Here is a 12,999-nt window from a genome sequence, read left to right on the forward strand (position 1 = left end):
AAGGCTATCCTGCTGGGGGCACCGGTTTCCCCAGCTGACGCTGCTGGTTTCCTGTGCTGCCGGGAAAATCCATTCTGTCCACAAGTAGTAAAAGGAGAAGGTTTAGTTTGAAACAAGTAAGGTGTCACTAGCTGCCAGCTAGAGATCAGCACTTTCACACGCCTCTCCATGAGCACATTGCTTAGAAGCTTGCGCAGATTAATGTTCATTTTGCAGACACCCTGTTTTTTTCTTGCCCCTTTTGTCATTAACAATATTGGAAACTTAAGTGGGAAACCTTTGTTACTTAGCAAGCTGAGCTGCAGCAATACATGTTGTTCTAGCCATTGGCTTTATGGGGGATTATGGATTGGGTGTTGCAAATAAGAAACTGGATCAGGCATCTGGCCCTCCTAAAGGGTATTTCCATTACTTTTAAAAAATGCATGATGCCATTATGATGCCTAGTTCCAAGGAAAGGATGTCACTGAGAATTAGTCATACAGCATGCTAAATTTATTGAAATTGTGTATATAATTCAGTAACTTTGTATCTGAGTGGGCCAACTTGCCTGTGCTTCCAAGGGACAAGTCTCCATGTTGCTCCCATTCATTGATCTTGGTCCCATTCCAGACACCATATGTTAATTGGCCCGCTGGGCCTTAGGTTCAATACCTGAAGCAGATTGTTATCTGTCTACTTTGAAGCAGAATTTTCTACAACTGGAAAGACAAATCTTGTGCTAAGGGTCTTTGAGATGCATTGTTCTGTGTCAGCTGTGCTGCTACTACTATTACCACTATTTAGCAATGTGCTTCGATCAAGTCAAGCCCCACCTTAAGACAAAGGAAGGCAACCATCCCAGGTAGAAGGTTTTTTTGGAAAGGATTTCCTAACCATTGTCTTGAGCTAGCTCTGGCTATGTCCCATGCAGACCACAGAGGTTGTATGAGCATATGGGTCCTACAGAGGAGGGCTGACTGTTTTAGGCTGCATCCCTAACTATCCCTGCTGCCTGGCAGGGCTTAATGGAGCAGCATCTGTGGCCCTGCTGCACAAATCAGTGCACTAGCCCAGAGTTGATGCAGCTGTCTGGTCCAGATCAGGTCCAATGCTATGACTCATCCTCCCCTCCATCCCTGGAATGCCCCATTTCAGGGCTTTTCATAGGCTGTCACTAGTGGGGAATCCTATTGGCAGCGCTTCTGCCCAGCAACTTCTTCTTTGGGCAGAATGTGAAGTTTGGTGCTGGTGGAGTAACACTGGTGTCTCTCTGCAGACAGAAGCCAGCAGGAAGCTAGAATAGGGATACTTCTGTCCAATCCATCCTTACCTTCAACCTGACACAAAGGGGATTTGGATTGCTCTGTTAAAATTGCTTAAATGCTAATTACAAATAGCTGGAGCTAATCAGCATAACAATATAAAACCCTTATTGGGACATCCTAGAGACATACCATATTTTCCGTCTATAAGATGCCCCCATGTGTAAGACACCCCCTTTTGGGGGGGACTCAGATTTAAGAAAATGGGCAGAGATATATCCGTATATAAGATGCCCCCTAATTTTTGAACACATGTTCCTTTCCCTTTCTAGATGCAAAATTTTATTACTTGGGTTTGCGTTGTAATGTGTAGGGAAGGTTCTTTATTACTTCAGCCACTGTGTACATAGCTCACTTTGTGGTTTATACAGAGGGTGTGGGAGACAGTCGACGTCAAATCGCTACCAAGCGAAGCTATGTTTGGTTTATATCTATGCTTTCCAGCTGCTGCATGCATTTCTTCTGAATTGTATTTGATTATTATTAATGCCTGAATCATAAGAAAATGTATCACAGGTAAACACTAAAATATTTCCTTATCTGAAGAAATGTCAAGAGCTGTCAATCACATACTGAATAAAGCAAGAAATATGCAACAACAAAAAATATTGTGGTGGAACATGATGTCTGTATGTGCTTGGCTCCAGGTATGTGTTCTGGAAATAATAATGTCATGATGTTTTATGGGGTGAGTTTACTTGTGTTGTTAGGAACAATAAAACATGCAAAGTATCTAATGGTTCTTGTCATTCTAAAGAGCACTTTTATCATTAGTTACAGCTCATTAAAATATGATTCCTATAATTTTGGAAGAACTGCTATCTTTTTGTGTAAGCAATTAATTTCATTTGTACAGAATACCTAGCAGTAATATATCCAGTCATTGGTTGGTTTCCCTCTTGGAAGTAACAGCAAAGGCTGTCAATGAATTTAATTAGCTGTCAATCAGTTAATACAGAGCAGCCCCTTCTATATTTTAGAATGAGAATCAAAGTTCTCGAGGTCCTGTAGCTTTACAGTAAAAGGTTTATGGTGGAATTTTCCCAATCCACACAAGAAGTAAAGGTAGAAACTGATGACTTTATCAACAGCCTTCGTCTTCTCTTCCTCTCTCTTCTGCTGCCTGCAATTTTTTTGGCCATCTAACCTGATGGAGAGTTCTGGGGAACTTGAAAGCTTGCACATTATTTTGCAACATGAAGGTATTGTCCTTCTGTGGATTTTACAATGTAAGGGAATAATGCCTCTTGTTAGAAATGGAGTCATTCCTTCCATTTTCAGGTTGCTTTCCTATGGAATACCTGGATGTCAGGCCATCCTCACATTTTGTTTGATTTCAAAAGAAAAAATAAATACATCACAAAGAGTCAATCTTTCTGTGATAGTCATCTATTTATAGCTCCCTAACTCTTATGTGTCATGACAGAATTCCTTTGAAAGGTTATGACCAATTTTTCTGTGCAACACCCTCTGCACAAAGGACATTTTAAGACCTACAAAGCATAAGTTTTGACAGAAGATTTAGCATCACCCATACTGCGTCTCTTTAAGTGATGAAGGCGCTTCGGCACTAGACACGGAAAGTGTGTTGTAAATGAGAAGTTTCAAGCAAATGTCTGCTCTAGCGGTTTGCCACAGATCTTGAACACAAATAAGCTCCAATATATCATCAAATGAAAGAGAACAACTGCACAATGATTGTTCAAACCTAGGATTCTAAGCGTGTCAGTAATTTAGTTTGTAACAAAATCATCATGCTTACATGGCAAGCACTGCAGAAACACTTTGAATCCCTGTTCCACAGAGCAAAGTCCTTGAACAAACACTCTGTAACTCATGGGAAGAATAAGCATCTGCAAAAGGGAGCAAAAAAATGTAAAATCAGTCTGCTGCATGCCAGAAAGGAGCAGGCTGGCCTGAGCTAATTGCAGCTGAGCTGCAATGCTTGGTTTTTGTTGCTGGAAGAAATGGAGGGAAAGCTGAACCGCATTTCTCCCTCAAATGTTTGTTTTAAGCATTACAACCCAAGCTTCCCTTTCTAGTCTGTCCTCACTCTGGCTCTGGCCAGAGTGCTGAATGTTGTAGGAATTGTGTCTTTTCTGATCACAGGAGACAGTGAAGGCCACAATATTGGATAGTTTTATATGAGAATTAGACCAAATAAGGCTACCAATGGCTACTACCCAGTGCTTTCCCCCCTAAACTAACTATATATATATATATATATATATATACTCTTATTTTCCTACTCATATTGAAATACTGCCCCTCAATGAGGCCAAACTTAGATTCACAAAATGTTTAGGGGTATGAGTCCCCGTGTGCCCCCAGAAAAAAAGCACTGCTACTACCCATGATGGCTATGCTCAGGTCCTGCTTGTGGGATTCCCAGAGGCATGTGGCTGGCCACTGTGAGAACAGGATGCTGGAACAGATGCATCATTGGCCTCTTCTTATGTTGAATGGTCAGCTATCTAAAATGTTGAAGACAGATGACCCTAAGACTATATGCAGTATTTCTTTATATTGTTCACATTAAGCCATTTACACAATTAATTTCCTTGAAGGAAACATTTTGATAACCTTATCTAGCAATGTACACATATTTATCAGTACCACTATTTCCTGGAGTTGTAAATTTTTACTTTTATGTAATCACAGGTAAAACAAATAGACATTACAGATGGGATTGAAAAAATTAGATTAGATTAGCTTTGCAAATCATGTTAATATTGTTTCGCTTTTTAAATGTGGATTTGCTTTTCCCATAAAGTTAACAATGAAGAAGAGCCCCAAATAACAAAATCACGAATTAAGCGGAAAAGGAAAACACAGATTATTGTCTTTAAACTGTTTTAGTCTCCTTGTACCATGACCGTACCATGATAAGTATAACATGATAAATTCCTGAGACAAGGAGAGTAAAACAGCTTAACGTGAACTTTTGTGAAAAGTAAGGCTGTATAAATTAAGTGACTAAATCATGTAAACTGTAATCACTGGAATAAACTTGGGTCTGTCAGGGTTTCTGGTCTATATCAAGGTACTTAGAGAGTAGCTGCCAACTGCCTGCTCCCTGTGCACCCATCCTCCCAGAAATCTGACCAGAGTAGCAGCATTGTAGAATTTCAGTTTTGGCCCTGCAATGTCTCCTTCTGCTTGGGGCTGGTAAGAGTTGCTAATTTCAGATTTGACTTAAGTTCTGACTAGGTAAATTTTCAATAACTAGTTTTGTTTTCTCACAACTTAAGTTCTGACTAGGTAAATTTTCAATAACTAGTTCTGTTTTCTCACAACTAAAGTTGATAGATGAAGTGGAATGGTTTGAAATAAGAAAATGAGCCTAGGCGTTCATACTCCTGTTATTCTGACCAACCTTAATTTATCCTGGGTTCATTTTTCAGTGTCAGAATGAATTAATATGTGCAAAGGCTGATACTTAAGTTTTTATCATTCCTGTACTAAGGAAGATATGTGAACACCCAGATGTTGTAAAGGGTTTGCTTCATAATAAAAAGCTTGTCTGTAATCATGAAGCAGAGATTATGGTCATTAATACTAGTATTAGGTATGTAAAGGACTATGTTGACTAGAAACAGGCCCATTTTATGTTCCACTTGACCAACTCATATGTCTTAAATAACCAGAGGGCTTTAAGCACTAACATGAGCCACTGGAAATGGATTGGCAAACAATGCAGCTGTTTTAAAACAGGGGTTATAAAATTTCTAAATGGAACTACAGCTTGTAGTCTGGCTACTGCATTTTGGACCATTTGAAATTTCTGAGTTGTCTTCAAGGGCAGTCCCATATAGAATGAATTGAAGTGATCTAACATGCAAGTGGGACGCGGGTGGCGCTGTGGGTAAAACCTCAGTGCCTAGGACTTGCCGATCGTATGGTTGGCGGTTTGAATCCCCGCGGCGGGGTGAGCTCCCGTCGTTTGGTCCCAGCTCCTGCCCACCTAGCAGTTCGAAAGCACCCCTAAGTGCAAGTAGATAAATAGGTACCGCTTTATAGCGGGAAGGTAAACGGCGTTTCGGTGTGCTGCGCTGGTGCTGGCTCGCCAGAGCAGCTTCGTCACGCTGGCCACGTGACCCGGAAGTGTCTTCAGACAGCGCTGGCTCCCGGCCTCTTAAGCGAGATGAGCGCGCAACCCTAGAGTCGGACACGACTGGCCCGTACGGGCAGGGGTACCTTTACCTTAACATGCAAGTTACCAGAACATGGAGTACAATAGCTAAGTCATTTCTGCCCAAAAGGAGCCACAGTTGGCAAATCAGCCAGAAATGGAAAAAGATACTCCTAGCCACCAAGACCACCTGAGACTTCAATGACAATGTTGGATCCAGGAGCATCTCCAAGCTGCACCTGCCTGAATATTCAAGTCGGATCAAATCCTACTTTTTGAACATTTCTATTGGTATGTCAAAAGTTGGAAACAGTGTCTATTTGCAGCTTAATAAAGCTACATATCCCTTCAGCACGTACATGGCACACCCAGCACACAACACATATAGCAGCTGCCTCATTCTTTTTTTATGCTGGGAATGTTCTGGACACAAAATAGAATCTATATTGAATCTTTCTTGACTCACCTAAGATATTGGATCCTACCCATGTAGAAATCCAGGTGAGGAATGGAACCTTCATGTGTACACTGCATGCCCTGGACAAATATTTAGAAGGAGGGTGTAAAGCTTTTAAGTGCACAAGAGCCTTCAAACACATATATCACCATGAGGTTTTGAGGAGTTATACATTAGGTAGTCTAGCAGCCATGGCATGTACTCAAGCATATCCCTTTCATGCTTTGCTCAGGGACCAAATATTCAAAAACACTTTAATCTTATTGCCTTCCCTACAGTGTGGACAGAAACAGCTATGCTCACCTTCAACAGTGGCAGACACACAGTAAAATTCATTACATCAGGTGCTGTTGCCCTGTTGAAACTGAAACAAAAACCAGTGTTTAGCAATTGCAAAACATAGGCAGTTTCATAGAAACTTGACTTTGAAATAGACATAGTTTCAAAAGCCAATCTTGTTCTAACTATTAATAAACACAAACTTATCAGTCACAGTTTCATATGTGTCAGTCACTGGGCTGAGGCTGGCTCCCAATTCGGGGCGGGGGGAGTATCCGAGATGAGGAGCCTATGGCCCTCCAGATGTTGTTGGACTCCAACTCCCATCAGCCCTAGCCAGCATGACCAGTGGTCAGGGGTGATGGGAGATGTAGTCCAATGAACATCTGGAGGGCCATGACTTCATTTGTGCACTTGTTTTGGGACCAGAGGTCTTATAGACTGCTGGGAGAGAGGAGCTAGTCACAGAACAGAGATGTGAAGATACTACAATGTGGAGTTAAGACTCTGTATATTGTGCTAAAAGCATCCACATTCTTCATCAAGAAAAGATGTATTGGGCAGCCAGAATAACTTATGTGCAATAAGCAGATTTGTTTGCTTTGTGCAATGCTTTTTGCTTCTGTATGCCACCAGGAAGAGCAAGGCTTCAGACCGTGACCACAGCAGTTGCTCTTCATCTGCCTATTTTTGCTTCTGTGATTTTACAGTGCACTGACCTTCACACAGTTCTCTCTTTTCTCAGTTCAAAATTTTATGGAGCACAAAATTAATTTACCATTGAACATTAAAATGGCACCATAAAAAAATAGAGAAACTCCATAAATAGTGGGGAGATGCAATATTAAGAGAATATTATAAACCAGGAGTTCGGAAGCTGTGGCCCTCCAACTATTAAAAGGTAAAGGGACCCCTGACCATTAGGTCCAGTCGTGACCGACTCTGGGGTTGTGGCGCTCATCTCGCTTTATTGGCCGAGGAAGCCGGCGTACAGCTTCCAGGTCATGTGGCCAGCATGACTAAGCCACTTCTGGCGAACCAGAGCAGCGCACGGAAACGCCGTTTACCTTCCCGCCGGAGCAGTACCTATTTATCTACTTGTACTTTGACGTGCTTTCGAACTGCTAGGTTGGCAGGAGCAAGGACCGAGGAACGGGAGCTCAACCCGTCGTGGGGATTCGAACCACCGACCTTCTGATCGGCAAGTCCTAGGCTCTGTGGTTTAACCCACAGCACCACCTGTGTCCCAAGCCTCCAACTATTGCTGGACTCCAAATCCTATCAGTTCTAGAGAGCATAACCAATGGCCAGTAATGATGGGAGTTGGACTCCAGCAACATCTGGAGGGCTTCAAGGGCAATTTTAGGTGCAATTTATAGAGTGCATGGAGCTGAAGAACAGCAACTGGGGTGGTTTCATAAGGCGTGAAGTGCACAAAGATGGCAAACAAGAAAAGAGCAATTCTTGTCAGGTTGCATTACACAGAGGGGGAAATATTATAACTTTTGACCCAGTACACCTGGGGGGTGGGGCAGGAAAAGCATAGCAAATTCTACGCAGCTGCTGACGACTGCTTGTAAAAGCATGTAAGAGTGATAAAAAAGTTACATGGACAGAAGTATTGCACATGTACAGCAGGACCAAAAAGTATAGGTTAAATTCAGAAATCTTGTGACCGGTTCATACGGAAGAAATTAAATAACTCACAAACTATTCAGAGGACACGGAGGGATTCACAACTAACATTGGCCTGGATGTTCCTCTGGGTCAAAGCACTGAAGAAATGTCACTGGTTTATTATAGACCCTGAATAGTGAATCTCACAATTCCTAACAACCAAGATTATAACAACAGCTAGCATTAATTGATGTGTTTGCTATCTGTTGTAGATGTCTAAGAATTTTCAGATACAGAGTCTGAACTGACCTTATTATCCTACATGTTTAGGGAAGTTTAAATGTTTGATGTTTTATCGTGTTTTTACTATTCTGCTGAGAGCTACTCAGAGCGGCTGGGGGAATTCAGCCAGAAGGGTGGGGTATAAATAATAAATTTATTATGTTGTTGTTGTTCCCAAGATAGCAGGGTAGGTACTAGGGATGAGGGGGGAATTTGGTTTGGTTCATATTTTAATGCACACCTACCTCATTTGCACACCGTTGTGTACCCAGAAACAGAACATGAACCTAAATGCAGCTATCCTTCCAAGTTCATACTTCTCCAAATTTTGTAATGCTGTTCTCCAACTAAATAATGTCTGCAAAAATGTGTATATTGAGGGAAAGTGTGCATGAACTTTCATAAGCATGAAATCACATGCTGAAACAAATTGTAAGTAAAAAAAATGCGAGACACTTCTCACTGAGAAACAATGCAGATCTCTCATCCTCAGACAAGTGCATTGGCCGTCTTTGGAAGCAAGCCTGAATTCTGTGCTTTCATGTCTCCTATAGGAGAGATCAGCACTACCAAAGCTGACACTGCTGAGGACATGGCTGGTGCTGTAAATGCAATCCCAGACCAGTTTACAGCCCTGTGTTTTGCTCCAGGTGCTACTAAAAAGATAATATAGACAGCACTCCATTTGTATATGCTTGCATGAAATCCAACATATAAATGCCTATCTCCACTTCATCTTAGAATAATGGAATCAAAGAGTTGGAAGTATCTCAGAGGTCATGTAGTTTAACCTGGACGTGGGGAACCTTTGGCCCACCAGATGTTGCTGAATACCTGGCTGTTAGCTGTGCTTGCTGGGGCTGATGAGATGTGTAAGGTCTCTCTGGAGGGTCAAATGTTCCCCAGCCATGTTCTAACCCCTTGCTTACTGCAGGATCTGCAGTGCAAGATGCAGTTACTGCATCCCTGACAGATAGCTGCCCAGTCTCTGCTTAAATACAGTGGTACCTCGGGTTACATACGCTTCAGGTTACATACGCTTCAGGTTACAGACTCCGCTAACCCAGAAATAGTACCTCGGGTTAAGAACTTTGCTTCAGGATGAGAACGGAAATTGCGCAGTGGCGGCGGTGCGGCAGCAGCAGGAGGCCCCATTAGCTAAAGTGGTGCTTCAGGTTAAGAACAGATTCAGGTTAAGAACGGACCTCCGGAACGAATTAAGTACTTAACCCGAGGTACCACCGTACCTAAAACAAGTGAAGGAGAGTCCACCACCTCCTAAGGCAACCTGCCATACTGTCAAACAGCTCACACGGTCAGGAAGCCTCTCCTAATGTGTAGCCAGAATCAGCTTCCTTGCAGGTTGCACTCATTGGTTTTAGTCCTGCCATACAGAGCAAAGGAAGACTAGTCTGCCCCATTTTCTTCAGATTTGTGAAGACTGCTCAAAAAGTACAGCCATTGGTATGGCCCAAACACCTGCATCAGTTCATTCAGTCAAATAACCTTTAACCTCATCATTAATCTTCTGGATGCCTTGTTATTGACTACTAGCCATGGTTACTCTTAGGTAATACTGTTAAAGGTAATAAAGGGCTTTCGCAACTGGTGCTTCTTGCTTGCTAGAGTAAAGTAATTTTATTACAGTAGCTTTATGGCCCTTGGTAAACAGGTGGAGTTAGGAATGCAATTCTGTGTCAAGCTCCAGAAAGTTAAAGGAAGAAACAATAAATGTTCAGGATTCAGCTGCAAAAATCCACAACAGCTGCTGACCACAAGCTGATAAAAAGGTAGCCATGTTTATGAGGTCGTCTGGCTGTATTCTGTAGCTGAGTTTTTGTCATAGGGATTTCTCCATTTTATGACAAGTTCCTGTTGTCAATGAACTCAGCTCCGGTTGGAAAGCCTTTATTTGGACTGCAAAAATACTTGCATGGAATGAAACTAGTATGAAACTGCAGCATGATAGATGATGATGATAGATGATAGATAGATGATGATAGATAGATAGATAGATAGATAGATAGATAGATAGATAGATATAGATAGATAGATGATAGATGATAGATAGATAGATAGATAGATAGATGATAGATAGATAGATAGATAGATAGATAGATAGATAGATAGATAGATAGATGATAGATAGATAGATAGATGATAGATAGATAGATGATAGATGCCATCCTCACATTGTTGCAAAGTCACTCTGGACTCCTTTGCTTTTATAAACAGGTATTAACTTATTTCATGGGTATGCAATTTCCCTTTCATCCACAATGGAGGTGGTCATTGAAGCCTGCTGTGGGGTCTGCTGCTCTTGTGTGCTGCTTCTGATTCAACTGTTATCAGATTCTAGGAATCAGAATGTGGAACTAAAAAAAATGAAACAAGAAATTGTATGTCAAGGATTCCTGGTGTTTCATATGCATTGCACTGTTATCACCTTTGATTGCTTAAGGGAAGCTGTGGGGAACAATGTGCTCCTCCAGAAGTTGCTGAACTACAACTCCCACCAACCCCAGCAAGCATGGCTAGTGGCCAGGGATAAGGATTGTCATTCAGCAACACCTGGACGGTGTAAGGGTCCCCCTGTTTAAGGGGAATGAAGCAACATGAGACACTACAGTCCTGACAACCACTAATGCCAACAGTTGTGGACATGCACTGAGAACGCCAGCACCAGATAATCAAGTATAGCCATCCTGGGTGCAGAAAAGTGGGGTGTCTAATAAATGAATTATGAGATCCTCATGAAGTTGGGGCACAGGCAAGACGGCAGATGATTCACTCACAGTGTGTCCTTTGTCCAATCTGATCCAGGGAGATCATCAGATGATATGTTACACCAGCGATGGGGAACTTCAGGCCCAGGGACAAAATGCAGCTCTCTGGGCCTCTGGGCCCAGCTCTTGAGACTCTCCCTAGGCCTCACCCCCTCCCCAGACCATTTTCCTCTCCAGCCCTGCTTTGTGCCCTCCTTGGGTGCTCTTCCTGGCTGGGATGAGTCCATGAACTTCAATGATGCTTCTTCCTGGTCTGGAGGGAAGATGGAGAGAGGTGCACAAGTGTTTAAAAACCTCTGACTTTTGACAGGAGCGTTGCCCATTGTACAGAGTCACATCTATTGCTCTGCCCACTTTAGGCTCAGACTCCACTCTGAAAGGTTGCCCACAAGGGTATGGCAGCCTTGGGCTGAGAAAAGTTCCCCACCACAGTGTGAAAACAAAACAAAAAGAGTTACAGAAGATTTTTAAAAAAACAGTTAAAACAACTGCATAAGTGAGATTCTTCATGAGCTTTATTGTTGGGGGCTTATATTCTGCCTTTTCCCCAGGGCACACAGGTCTTTACACAATATGAGATCACAGAGAAGGGGCTATTGCAACTGAAGTCTTCCATGCCCTTCAAGGTCACTTCAGAAGCTAATGGCAAGTCCAAAGCAGTCATACTCTTTTCACACTGCTTTACTGATAAATTGTCATGTTCTTTGGCCAGCAGCAACAGAGCCATGGTGTTAGAGAAGCAGTATTGTTAGTTCCTCAAGAAGCCCTTTTATAAAAACAGCAATATAGATAAAGTGTCAAAGGTAAGTACACAAATTATAGGGCTGAACACCTTGACACTACAATCCACAGAAATGGAAAACTTCACCTCTCAGTGACCCATGAAGAGCAAAAGTAAACTATCAAAGGTGTGCCTTTTTCTTGTTTTTATGGAACAAATCTGCGTTGCTACAGAAACAGATATATTTCCATCAAAACTTGGATACCTTCATGGGACTTTTCCACCAACGTCATGATCCACCCTGCAGGTTATCTACTCTTTTGCTCAGTACTACTGGATGGACAACAGAATGAATGAACTCTGGGGGCACTCTGACATATGCTTGAACCCTCCTGGTTCCTCACATGATTAAGGTGAACTTCTGTAGCAGGAAGCATTGTTCATCCATGGAGGATCCCCGTGTGATGGAGAACCCACAGCATGATCACATGGATTGGCCTGATGACTAGAGTCATCAAGTGTCAGGTAATAACCATCTGGGTTGGTTATTATGGGTAAGTTTCAGCTTCTGCAACCTGATGGTATGGATGAGCTCCTTGGAAATTTGTGGCCTATGACTTGAACTCTGGAAACTTTTCTGTCCTAAATCTTCCAGTGCTGGGCTGGGGACATTGCCCTCAGAGCTGGTAAGAGCTTCTCTGATACAGAAGAAGCTCCTGCCACCCTTAAGGAGGCAGTAATAAGACTTAACAAAACAAAACTAGTTTGGACCCTATCATATATAAAAATTACCTTCTATAACAGTGGTTCCCAATTGGTGGTCCACATAACCCACCCAGGTGCTCTATGGCACCATTCACATAACAAAAACTACCAAAGAGATATCAAAATCTTCAAAAGTAGGGGGTCCATAGCTTTTGAAAAGCAGGGGGCCCACAGTACTGAGGTAACTGGGAACCATTGTTCTATAAAAATCCATTATTTGGCAAGATGATGGATTTGATGGGAGCCTCTCAAATCCATGAGGTCTTGGGAGGCAATATTTTGATTTCAGGATGAAATCAATCATGATCTTTCTGGCTGATCAGGTGTGAGGAACCTTTGGCCTTCCAAATGTTAAGAAAATAAGAACCTAATTGCTGGAGGGGGTGTGTGGTCAAAGCAATGTATTTTCATATGTGGTGGTTTTGTGACATCATTAAACCTTTCAGGAGTGCTATCTTCAAACAAATAAGCTTGATATATGACAAAGCAATTGAAATGTCTCTTGACAGTTGCCAACCAAACATCTATGGGAAGCGCACAAGGAGGATCTGAGCACAACAGACTCTCCCCTCCTGAAGTTTCCAGAAAATGCTATTTTGAAGCATACTGGCTACAAACTAAAAAAATTCCTTCCAGTAGCACCTTAGAGACCAACT

Source organism: Podarcis raffonei, chromosome 1 (genome assembly GCF_027172205.1).
Source record: "Podarcis raffonei isolate rPodRaf1 chromosome 1, rPodRaf1.pri, whole genome shotgun sequence".
NCBI classification, from domain to species: domain Eukaryota; kingdom Metazoa; phylum Chordata; class Lepidosauria; order Squamata; family Lacertidae; genus Podarcis; species Podarcis raffonei.